Genomic DNA, 12,815 nt, shown 5'->3' with positions numbered 1-12,815 from the left:
TGTTAGAATCATGCCTCCACCACGTACCAGCTGGACGCCCTTGGGAACGCACCGCACTTCTCTGTGCCTCAGTTTCCTTATCTGTAAAATAAGGATGGTGATGATACATACTTGGCAAGGTAGTTGTGAGGAATACGTAAGTTAATATATATAAAGTCCTTAAAACAACGCCTGACATCAAATAAGTGCTATAAAGTGCTGTTATTAAACTCTCTTCTGTTTTCTGCCAAGTTGATTTTTCTGTTTTATTATTTTGTCCTTTTTCTTCTGTGCTTCTAGTTTTCCTATATGTTTTGTTATTCAACCACTTTAAGAATAAAGAATGAGGCTCTTGGACTTCTCTGGTGGTGCAGTGGTTAAGAATCCTCCTGCCAATACAGGGACATGGGTTCGATCCCTGGTCCAGGAAGATCCCACATGCCGCAGAGCAACTAAGCCCATGCGCCACAACTACTGAGCCTGCATGCCACAACTACTGAAGCCCGCACACCTAGAGCCCGTGCTCCGCAACAAGAGAAGCCACCGCAATGAGAAGCCTGCACACCTCAACGAAGAGTAGCCCCCACTCGCCACAACTAAAGAAAGCTCGTGTGCAGCAACGAAGACCCAATGCAGACAAAAATAGATAAATAAAATAAATAAATTTATTTAAAAAAAAAAGAATGAGGCTCTTTATTTTAAGTGATTGGTATAAGTGTCATCTGCTGGTGTGTGAATAGGTTTTTTCCCAAAAAGTACCCTCCACTACATTGAAATTTGACTGACAGTTTTATGTATGTGGACAAGGGTGTGTCAAATAAAATGATTTGCTTCAGGGTGAGTGATCTGGACATCAGCTGATAGGTTGTAGTTTCTCTAAATGCTAGGACAAAGAGGTTTCAAACTTGTATACCACAACATAAGCCTTAGCAGTTCAACCAATTTAGGTCGCTTGACCTTCTATTTCTGGTGTGAGGAAGGAGAGATGAGAGGTACACTGGGCAGTGATTTGGTTCACAGACCTCCAGATAATCTTTGTTTGCTCTGTTTCTCTCTCCCACACTCTTCCTTATTTGCCACCTTCAGCCTGGGGCCTCCAATGGGAAAACTGACTCCCACTTCCATCTCTACTGCAGTCTGGGATTAGTGGATTTGGACCTGCATTTTGCTGTGTTCTATTTCATATGTCAATTGCCTTTAATACCCTTTCAGATTTTCAAAAATTTGTTAGAGTCTCTGTTCTGATGTTACCACCTCTAACCCCTCACTATCTTCTCTGTTAATAAGATTAATCTTTTTTTTTGTACTGCTGTATGATATCTTAAAATCACTGGGATTTCCATCGAGTCCTTAGAGCAATGGCAGGTTTGTTGCTCGTTCTGCCCTCCTGATCTGCAACTAACATCACAAGTATTACTGTTGCGAATCACTGGAGATTACCAGTTAATTATGCATCCAGTGCCCTAGAGCCCGCAAGCCACAACTACTGAGCCTGCGTGCCACATCTACTGAAGCCCGCGTGTGTAGAGCCCGTGCTCCGCAACAGGAGAAGCCACTGCAATGGCCAGCCCGCGCACTGCAGCGAAGAGTAGCCCCCGCTTGCAGCAGCTAGACAAAGCCCATGAACAGCAACGAAGACCCAGTGCAGCCAGAAATGAATAAATTAAATAAATTAATTTTAAAACACTATTAAAAAATTATTTTATAGATGAAGTACCTGAAACTTTGCGGGGACTAAATGACTTGCTCAAGGTCACAGAATTTGTAAATGATAAAGCCAGACTCTAGCATTTCTTACCTGGAGCCCTTTAATCCTTCTTCTGTGTTACATTCCTTCTCTATAATATGCTATGGAGACCTCAAACATCAAAACACTAAACCTTCAAAGATATATTCAATGAAATTAACAATATTTATTTAGAATGATACTCTTTCACACAGTCACAATATTGTAATTCCCCAGGCAAAAAAGGAAACTAATATAGCTTAGATATTTCAAAAATATACTGGAAACAAAAGGATTTTCAGACTCTCATTACTCTACGTTTTATTAAGCAGAGTTATTTTTTTTCTACTTTTCAAGCTTTCTGATATATATTTTTCTAATATAGAAAATATTTTTATTTTCTGAATTTCTCATCTCAGTCTTTAGATTTCCTAGGAAATAGTTGACTTCATCCCTATAACTGCCCTGTAGTAAATCACAAGGGTCTGATTTCTTAGCATCAGAAAAAGCACAAAACTGGAAAGGCTCCCTCAGGAGATGTATTGTGAGGCTTCATAAGCCTGCAGATGGCTGGAATTCAGCAGAAGTCCATTTTACCTGGGGATGGCTCCTGACACAGCTCCTCTCACAAAATAGCTGTTGATGACATTTGGCCATTTTCGTTAAGCACCTCGTTTTTTCCTCTGCTCAGCTTGAGATCAGTTCCCAAATTATAATCTCTGGCAGAACAGCTGAAGCAGGAAAATATTAAGTTGCTGGCACACGGAAACTCCTTTCCTTCATCCTCAGATTCCATTAAAGCATCTCTGGCCCTTTACTGGCACTTTTTATAATAGGTATTCCCATGTTATTTGAGGAAAAAGGACAACTAGCTGAAATAAAGCTTTCTGGTGTTTTCTCCTTCATAGCATAAAAATGATAAAGCCAAAGAGAATGTGCTATACAGGTCATTTCAGCCAAAACAACACACTTGTGACCTGATTCACTAAATAGTTTAGAAACAGTGTATCTTCCTTCATTCCAGTATTTATAGGGCATCTACAATATGTTATTCAGTATGCTTGGAATTGCTATATAAAGATGACCAGAGCAAAGACCCTACTTTTAAGGAGCTCCCGGTCTAGTGAGGGAGACATAAGAATGAACGATTACGATGTTCTGTGAAACACTGTAATAGAATTTGATTTAGGTGAGTATATGAACACAGTATAGGGGAGAATAGTAGCTCATCTACGCAGTGTAAAGCGTAGGGGAGGCACAGGAGATGATCTTTGAGTGAAACCCTAAAAAACAAAAACACACCTTCCAGAAAGACAAGAAAGGGCCGTCTAGGCAGAGGAGATAGAATCTTTAGGCGGGGAGGCATGAAGCAGGAATGTGTGCTCAGACATAACGTCCTTACAGCTGGAGCAGAGTTTGGGGTGAAGGGAGAAGTGGGGTGTTGGTAGATGGGACCAGAGAATAGACAAATGGCATTGTCGATGTGAGAAGGACTTTGAACTTTATCCTCTAGACTTGCTTTTCCTAACAGGTCTGAGTTTCTCACATCTGTCTGTATACTGGATTTCTGGTGGCACCTGAGAGAAATGAACTTGCATCCATATTTATGGCAGATCTTTTTTGCCAACTGTTTGAGTAGAACTGCATCCTGCCTTGATTATACAAAGATGGAAAAGTTCCCTCGTGTTCCATGGACATGTGCTTTCCTTGGCCCAACTTAACATTTCTCTAGGCTACTTAGCAACCCACACCCCTTCTCCATCATTTCATGATCACCTCAGTTCAGTGTTCCGTGTGATAGATGTCACTGCCACAGTATTAGCCCTGGTGAACCAATAAGGCAAAACACGTGCACGTTGCCTCAAATTCAGCAACACATCTGTGAGAATGACCAGTTGAGAAAATGATTGAGAATCATTCCTAAGAATCCATTGAGATTAAGCAGGAGTGTGGCACATTTGTGGTTTAGGAACTTAACTCTGGAGGAGGAATCATTCAGATACATTATGGTCAGAGCTTTGTCTAAGTGGTGAGGATGGAGAGCAGTGTGTATATGTAAATACATATGTATATAATGTATATAATAAATAATTTGAGAAGGCAGAACAGCACTCGGATTGAGAGCATAGGCCCTGGCGTTACTCACTTGGGTCCGAGCCCTTCCTCCTTTAGTTACCTGTTGTATGATATTATATGGCAAGTTATATAACATCTTTGTACCTCAGTTTCCTCAGCTGTAAAATAGGGATTAAAATAGTACTTGCTTCTTAGAGTCATTGTGAGGGTTAAATGAATTAATACATACAAAGCAATTAGAATAGGATCTGGAACAACACAAGTGCTAAATAAGTTAATATTATTATACAGGAAAGTATGATTTTACCAGAAGGAGAAAATTGATGGGATATAGGAAATGCTAGGATAAAGGGAAATGAAAAAAGGAGAGAAGGATACCTTGAACAACTGGATTATTGATTGAGTGCATGATAAATAAGGAAAGAATATAGAAGGAGGTGAGGATTTGGGGAAGGTCATGAAAGAAGAAAGAATTTCAGTGTCTCAGGTGTTAAGCTTGAGGAAGCTGTGATATATTTATATATTGAGACAACAAGCAGTCAGTTGGATACATATGAGTTTGGGGTTCATAAAAGACTGGGTAAGGATATAGATTTGGGGAACCATCAGCCTATGGGTGAATGTTGGGGCCATAGGGGTAGAGCATATTGCCAAGGAGAGAGTAAGGAAAAGAGAGCAATTTATCTTTTGGACAATTACTGAAGGTATTCAGATGATTTTCTCTTTTTTGCCTCTTTTAAATTAATCCTGTTTTATTTTTCTGATGATGCAAGTAATACACGCCTTCTGTACAAAATTCTGAGCATTTTCTTAATGTGATTTTTCACTAGCAGCCTTTGCTCTGAGAAGAAAATGTTCTTGAGTCATCCTGCATTGGGGCTTCGAATACAAGACAAATGTAAAATGCCTCCTGCTCTGTTGTCTTCAGTGAAGGCCAAACAAAAGTAATCAGCTTGAATCCACCCCTTATTAGATGAAAGCCCAGCTGTGTTCCTGTCCAGACAGGGAGCTGGGAGCCAAGCGGCAGGGGGATGTGCCATGTACTCTGTGATGGAGGAAGAATACTGGGGCCCTTTGTGCTGCTGACACTCTGGCAGGACAGGCTGGTATTAGAGGAGAAAGCCTATGATTACTTCAAGTACAGACATTTTCCCTTCAGTGGCTTGACTCTGTAGCCTGGAAGTTCAGCTGCTAAGTGACGGCCATGGCACTGTCAGGGCTCTCCCCTCGCTCACCCCACCTCAGATGCAGCAGCCCAGCCCACGTGGGGAAGAGGACTGCTTCACACCCTCCTCACTGGCCAGGAGGGCTGAGGCCTGGGACCAGCGCCCACTTCAGAGGGAAGATGATTCTGGAAGGCTTTCCACAGTTATCCAGTGTAAGCTCTGTTCCTGTGCCCCGGTCCTCTCCCTCTGCCTTCTCCAGCCCCTGTTTGGATCTGGAAGGAGTCCAGGGGTGGATCAACCAACAAGCAGACTCACTGTGGGTCCAGGGCACCAACAAAGCTGAGCCACCAACCCCACACCAATAAGAGAAGTCAAGCTCCATTGAACTCAGCCAGATTCTGCAATCAAAACATCTGGTTTATTGTATGTCAGTTACACCTCAATAAAGCAATTTTTCTTATAAGAAAAGATCTAGAAAGAAGCTATTTTAATTTCAGCATTCCTGCAAGTTGTGTTTCACTCTTTAGGTATTGTTTTAAATTGCCAGTGGGAAGGACCTCATAATATTTTCCATGTTAAGAGCCTCTAAAGATATTCATCTGACCCTGAGCAAATCGTCAGTGTCAGTACAATGGGGTGGTATGTGGGGAGCTGGGAATATCTATTCCTCACTTATTTCTGTTAAAACTATGTCCATTTCCCTTGCATGTGGGGAGAAGGAAAGGACCCGCTGTTCTCGTTCCAAATTCTTAGTTGTTTTTATACATCTGGTTGACCTCCTCTGCTGAGACAAGAGATAGAGATCTATGACCTGCTTCTTTTGACATTTTATCCCCTGCTGCCTGCCTTACATCCAGCGTTAGGTTTAGACACTTATCTTTAGTAACTGTTTTTCTGCTACTCTGCTCTGCCATTGTTCACAGACCTAACATTTCATGGACTTTTCCGTCGATGACTCCTTAATACTATATGAAGTTACCCTGTATTCTTTAGAGTGTGCTTTGTTCCACCGTTGTTAAACCCTGCAGAAGGTTACTGTTTATCACAAATCATTGAAGCCAAGGCCACTACATTGTGAACTCTCTCCTTGAACTTCCAGAAAATCTGCATGAGTGTAAAGTTAAAACAAAAAAGAAACATGACCAGTCTGAAAATGACTGCAAAACCCTCAAAGCTTCTGGCTCTTGGCCAGAATTTATTGTATAGGAAACCTCAAATTTCCCCGTTTTTCCTTGCCTTTCCTGGGTTTCAGATTGCAGGACCATTATAATGTCACCACACAGAGCTCATGGCAGGTTAGTTAGATGAAGCTACTTAAATCCTGACAATTTCACTTTACACTTAACGTCTTCAATCTTAGATCCTTCTCTTCCCACACTTCGCTTCCTCCTTCCTGTTTTTCTACAATTCCTCCCCTACCAACACATTCCCCTTAGGGAGACCAAGAAGGAAAAAAAAACAAACAAACAAACCCTGACCTGTAAGAAACAACGTCTTAGAGTTTTCTCACTAATCTACATTGAAGGGAAAAAAGAAATCAACGGAACACCTTCTCCATTCTTTTAAATCCTCCCATACTACTGGGATTGGACTGATTTCCAACTGAAAAGCCTTCAGAGAATACTCAGAAACTCTGTGAACAGGAGTAGGAGAATTTTGATAGATTAAGAACAAATGTTAACAGTCAAGCCACTCCAAGATTGTTCTGCTCTCTTTCTCCAGGAGAATTTCAGTTGAGCTGTCTTTAAAAGACACAATTGGATGTGTAACATTTCTGACCCTTGACCTCTTGGGTTTGGGGTGTTTTGAAGGAGGGGGAGCAGTGCTAAGGCTTTTATAGTCACTTTCTAGAATGAGCCTCTTCTTTAACCATAAAGGGGTACCTCCTGCAGCTAACACGGAAAAAACTGATCTTTGGAAAGCAAACACCTTGGAAAGAAAAGCTTTAATGCCTGTAATTAATTCATGTTGTTTGTTGTAATCTGAGCGGGAGCTAACTGAACACTGTATATGTGTGTGTGTGTGTGTGTGTGTGTGTCTGTGTCTGTGTCTGTGTGTGTGTATGTGTCTACAAGAGAAGGATTGGGTAGAATGTAGCCCCCTCCTTTTTTAAGAGGAGTTAAAATAAATTATAGGAAGAATTTTTACAGTCCCAGAAAAGATTAATTTGGGAAACATTTCTTTTGACACATTGCTCATAATTAAAGTAATTCTTCATTTTCTCGGTTTTCTTTAAGTAAAAACTTGTGGCTTTATTTAACCTTCCATCAATTAACTCTCTCAAAAGAAAATAACCTTGAGCCCCATAAACATACACTTAATTCTCTATTGACGGAGAAAAGAGAAGCAATGACTGTCCCTCCACTGCAGGGATCCAGCATTATTGCAGCTCCAAAGTCTGTTGCCCTGTGTGCACCAACCTCCAGTTTCCTGCTCTCACTGACAGAGGGTTTGACTTTGAAGTTCTCTTCCACATTTCACCAATGCCCACGGCCATATAATTCTATCAGAACCACGCTGTTAGAAACATTTGCACCAGAACAGTCTTAACAAATATGTCTTGAACTCCTGCATGCTAGGAACTGAGGGTATGATAGTGAGCAAAATAAACATGATTGTTTCTTTCATGGGGCTTATAAACTGGTGGGGAAGAGGGAAATTAACCAAGTAATCCAAATAATGATGAGTAGTAAAAAAGCATTACAAAGAAAACTACCAAGTGCTATGAGAGTGCCTCATTAGGGGAACTGATTGATCTCTACCTATCTATCTATCTATCTATCCATCTATTTACATGGTAATGAGGTGTTGGGGGGAGTTTGTCAGATCTGAAAAGTCCTTCCTGAAGAAATGTGTGAACTAAGATCCAAAGGATGACTGGCATGTTCATACAATGGGATTCAATATCGCAGCTAAAAATAAATGAGCAAAACCAACATGTATCAGAATGGATGGCCCTCTAAATCATATTGCTTGAGAAAAAAAAATCTCTCTTTGAGTGTGGGTGGGTCAGATGTAATCAGACGAGCCCTGTTAATAGAGGTTCTAGAAGACAGAGAGACACATCAGAGAGATTTTCCTGGTGGATTCGAAAACACAAACTGCGGCTGTGGAGAGGCCACATGTCAGGCAAGTGCAGGTGGCCTCTGGAAGCTGAGTGTGATCCCCGCCCACAAGCCAGAAAGAAAACAGGGACTTTACAACCACAAGGAACAGATTTCTGCCAACAACTGGTGAGCTTGGGAGAGGACCCGAGCCTCAGATGAGCTCACAGCCCCAGGTGACTCTTGATTTCAGTCTTGTAAGGCCCTGAACAGAGCATCCAGTTACACTGTGCCAAAATTCCTGACCCACAGAAACTGAGATGATAACTTTGTGTTGTAGTAAGCCTCTAAGTTTGTGGTGACTTGCTACACAGCGAAAGAAAACAAGTACAGCTACTGACATAAATGTTAGGCAAATGCACAGGCTCACAAGATGAGGGGCAAGAAGGGGCACAGAGGCCAAGATAGCCTCACATTGTAGAATGAGACGGCGAGGTCTGCATGGCTGATGTGAATTGCCCGGGGATGAGCATCTAGTTAGTGACACGGGCTCACTAGAGTCCAGGAAGAAGACTGAGGACAGAATAACACGTGAGCAAGATATTGTAGAGGGGAAGGGAAGAAGAATAAGGTAGTGATTCTAGATTATTCTACCTTAGTGTCCAAGTTAAATATACAAAGAGGTAAGTGGAGTGATAAAGCAGATCTGGTTTCCAAGACCACATCGACACTTAGTTGTTATATGGTCTTAGATAATTTGTTTCGCCTTTATATGTTTCAGTTTCTTCATCTCTAAAATAAGGCTAACTAGTGTGCTTATCTCATAACTACTGTGAAGTTTAAATGCGGTAATGCACTTGGAGTGCTTAACATAGAGCCTGACATAGACAAAACACTTGTTATTGTTAGCTGTTAATATCACTATTGCTACCAGTGTCATCACCATTATCACTGTTACTATTATTTATTTTTATCATCTGAAGTATAACCTTAAGAACAGAGCTTAACCTTAAGTACATCCTAAGGAAATGGGATACTGCGTATAACTAAACACTCCCTCTGCTTTATTAATGCCCTGTGAATGGGTTAAGCATTTTAGAAAAATTTCACTAATGTTTTTAATCTATCAGAGATTACATATATTTATTCAGATAATTCAATCAGAAATCCTCAATTTTACCTTCTGACCACGACTTTCTGCACTTCCTTCCAGCTCACCTATTGTGTTAGTCAGGGTTCTCCAGAGAAACCAAATCGACATAACCTGGATACATAGATAGATAGATAGATAGAGAGAGAGAGAGAGAGAGAGAGAGAGAGAGAGATAGGTATAAGAGAGAGAGAGAGAGATTTTATGGAACTGGCTCATGCAATTATGGAGACTGGCAAGTCTAAAATCTTCAGGGTAGGCTGGCAGATTTGAGACCCAGGGCAGAGCTGATGTTGCAATTCAAGTCCAAGGGCCTCCAACTGCTTGGATGAGGCCAACAAACATTACAGTGGGCAATCTGCTTTACTCACATCTGCTTTACTTAAATTTACCGATTTAAATGTTAATGTCATCCAAAAACACTCTCACAGAAACATCTAGAATAACGTTTGACCAAATATCTGGGCATCGTGGGCCAGTCAAATAGACACATAAAATTTACCATCAAACCTACTCTGTATGCCCACTCCATCTATGGTTTGACCTTGTCAAGAAGTCCAATCCATTGATCCTACCACTTTCAAACTCTCATCACCCCGCTTTTGTCCACCCTTCACTCCTTGCTCAGATTAATCACTCACTGTAAAAACCCCGAACTCCTTTATCTCTTTCATTGTTTAAATTCCAGAATCTACCTACTTTGTGCTAGATCAATACGTTCTATTGACTTTTCATCAGCAACACTGAATGCAAGAAAACAGTGAAACAATTTCTTCAAGATTTCTGTGGGAAAATAATTTTGAATCAAGAATGCAAACTAATACTAGGACCTATAAGGAGTCATGAAGTTTACCACCCACAGAATTTCTCAGAAAGAATTTCTAGAGGATAGGTTACAGCAAAATTAAAAAATGAATATAAGAAAAACTATGAGTTAAAAAAATAATAATTGAGCAAGGAAAACTATAGAACTTATAGTTAAGTGTAAATAGTATTTGATTACTTTAAAAAAGAATAATTGGCAATTAAAATTCCAGATATTCTCAAGAAAGAAGTGAGAAGAAGAAAGGAAATATTGTGGGGATTTACGTGTTTGTATAGACTGTACTTATTAATTCACTCTAGCTGTTGTTCAACAAACATGCTTCTAAATAGTATCCTTTTATCTTTTATTCTAAAGGCCCCAGGGAAACATAATAACTGAAGTGGAGAAATTTATAGCAATTATGTTTAGATAATTCAAGCCAAAACAAAACCAAAAACCTTTTTGGTTTTGCATTTTCTGAATACCTCAAATCAAAGGTAACTTTGGATTTCTCTTTACTTTCTTTTAATTATCCCCACAGAATTTTCTCAGTTTCCCACATCATTTGGCAAAGACAAAGACTTTACATTTTAAGCATATTTATAACAAGATGCTGTGGCTTTGGTTCAAATTTAACTTTACCCTCTGGCCTGCACTGCTTTGCATTTCAGTCTTCACCCACCACACCCTTGCCAATTTAATTTCAAATTATTTTTAATTGAGATTGAACACTTTACAAATTTGGGGTGTTGTGAATATAATTTATGGGGACCAGCTGGAGAGCCAAAACTTTGATCAGATTGTAAATGTTAATGGGAATACCTAGATGTAAATGATTGATAGCTTAATTTGACCCATCTAATTGATTGTTTTTCACAGAAATACCTCTACTTCTTGAAGTTCTGAGACTGTCATCCTTCATTTCCAGAAAAGGAGAAAAATGTGTTAAATAGCACTTAACTTTCTTTGAATGGTGTGTTTTCTATTATTAATTGTAAAAACTCAATTTCTGACCTCCCTATTACATTGTTAGTTTTATCAACTAATTATTGATGTGTTTTTATAATAATATCTGAAAGCAATTTTTAAAGTTGTGTTTAAATTTTGTCGGGTTTTGTCATGAGATTTCTCATATGACTGTTAGAAAATGACTTAGAAAAATAATTGATCAGCTTAGCATCTCTCTTCATGTACAGCTGTTTCTAAACCCTGTGGTTGAATCCAGAGATCAAAGATTACAATCATTCTGGTTTTCAGATTGGATGGGTACTGAAAGGAAGAGCAGTGCTTTTGTGAATATCCAGCCATTATACAAGTGCTGCCTCTGACTTCTGATTCTGAAATGAGAGTCAAGGGAACATTTTGGCCTGGGGCAGGACAGGGGAGAAGAAAGAGACAATACTTACCCCTCCCACCACTGCCTCGCCCTGTGCCCATGCCCTTGTTTCTGCTGCTGAGAACTCGCTCTTTATGACAGCTGCTTACACTTGAATCTTGAAGGCTAAAGCTAAAGGATTCTGCTGGGCATTCCAGAATAGATCATTATTTGCCTTTATGTCCTATAAGAAAGTCCCTTTCAGCAAGATATCTCTTGCTGACGATCAGGCTATTGTATACGGTAGTGAAAAAACATTGCCTTAGGAGTCAGAATCCTAGGTATTAAGTCTCAGACCTCCTATGGCTAATCTAATCCCTGAGCTACTTTTTAAAAGCCTAGACCAGCAATAGACATTTTTAATGCTACACATGTAATTTATGGGTACTAGAAGGAGACAGCCAAAACTCCCCTTTCGTCTAATTTTTTAATATTAATGAAAAAAGGCTAGAATTAAATTATTTACTTGACACTACTTGGTTCACTCTCATAGGCCTAATTATCTCCTCAATTCCTCTTCTCGCTTCACTTGCTGTGGTGCTTTCAGCTGTCTGCACAGGGTAGCCTGTTTCTACTCCTGGGTCCAGAAAACTCAATCACAGAGCCAGGGAGAACCACCTGCTTTCATTCATTAGATGTATTATAATTTAAAGTATTGTAAAGTGAAGAAAGCTAAACCTATGTTCTACTGCAATTAAAAGAAAAAAATTAAAATCTAATGGAAATATTTTGAGTGTTTTGTGTTACTGTACTAATATAGCATCTCTCTAAAGTTGACCATTAGTACCCAGGAAAAAAACGAGAAAATAATTATTGTTATTAGGTCAAATCTCAACTTAGGATCACAGACATGGTTACTGCGTTAGATCATCATATTTTGATTAATCCCTCCCTCCAACCAGACTCTAAGCCCCTGGATGGCAGTTCCATCCCAGCGTGTACCAACCACAGTTTGAGGACTGATGACATATGAACCATCATAGAAGATTTTGAAAGCACAGAAAATATTCTTTAGTGATAATAAAGGGCAAGAAATGAAAAACTGTTTTATAAAAATTAAAATAAATAAACTCAAGTGGCATGCAGAAATTAAGACTGCATTTTTCTTTTTTTTTTTAAGTTTGGGTGATATGTATGTAATGATCAGTGGGACCGCTTTTTTTTTTTTTTTTAATATGGAATGCTTCACAAATTTCCATGCCATTCTTGCACAGTGGCCATGCTAATCGTCTTTGTTTCCTTCCAATTTTAGTATATGTGCTGCCAAAGCGAGCACAGTGGGACCTTTATTTCAACTCAGTGCCTGGCACAGAATGGGCCATCAGTACATGCAGTTTTAATTAATGAAGATGGTTGATATGCTGATACTCACTTGGCGTAAGGCTTAGTATATTCTCATCACCCTATAAAATATAAGTCAACTAGCAAACTTCTCTTGATTTTAGTTTTATTTTTGGTCACAATATGTTATAGGTAAACTGATTCTTTTTTAAA

At 39.6% G+C, this 12,815-nt stretch overlaps 1 non-coding gene across 1 annotated transcript; it reads right to left on the bottom strand.

Moving 5' to 3' along the window:
* Positions 1 to 12,490: 12,490 nt before the first annotated feature.
* Positions 12,491 to 12,597, bottom strand: LOC118893686. Its single transcript, XR_005019543.1, has one exon. It is a non-coding gene; the product is annotated as a U6 spliceosomal RNA (small nuclear RNA).
* Between the last annotated feature and the right edge of the window lie 218 nt (positions 12,598 to 12,815).

This window comes from Balaenoptera musculus, chromosome 3 (assembly GCF_009873245.2).
Source record: "Balaenoptera musculus isolate JJ_BM4_2016_0621 chromosome 3, mBalMus1.pri.v3, whole genome shotgun sequence".
NCBI lineage: Eukaryota > Metazoa > Chordata > Mammalia > Artiodactyla > Balaenopteridae > Balaenoptera > Balaenoptera musculus.
Note: the sequence above shows the minus strand (reverse complement) of the source record. Positions and strands in the feature narration are given on the sequence as shown.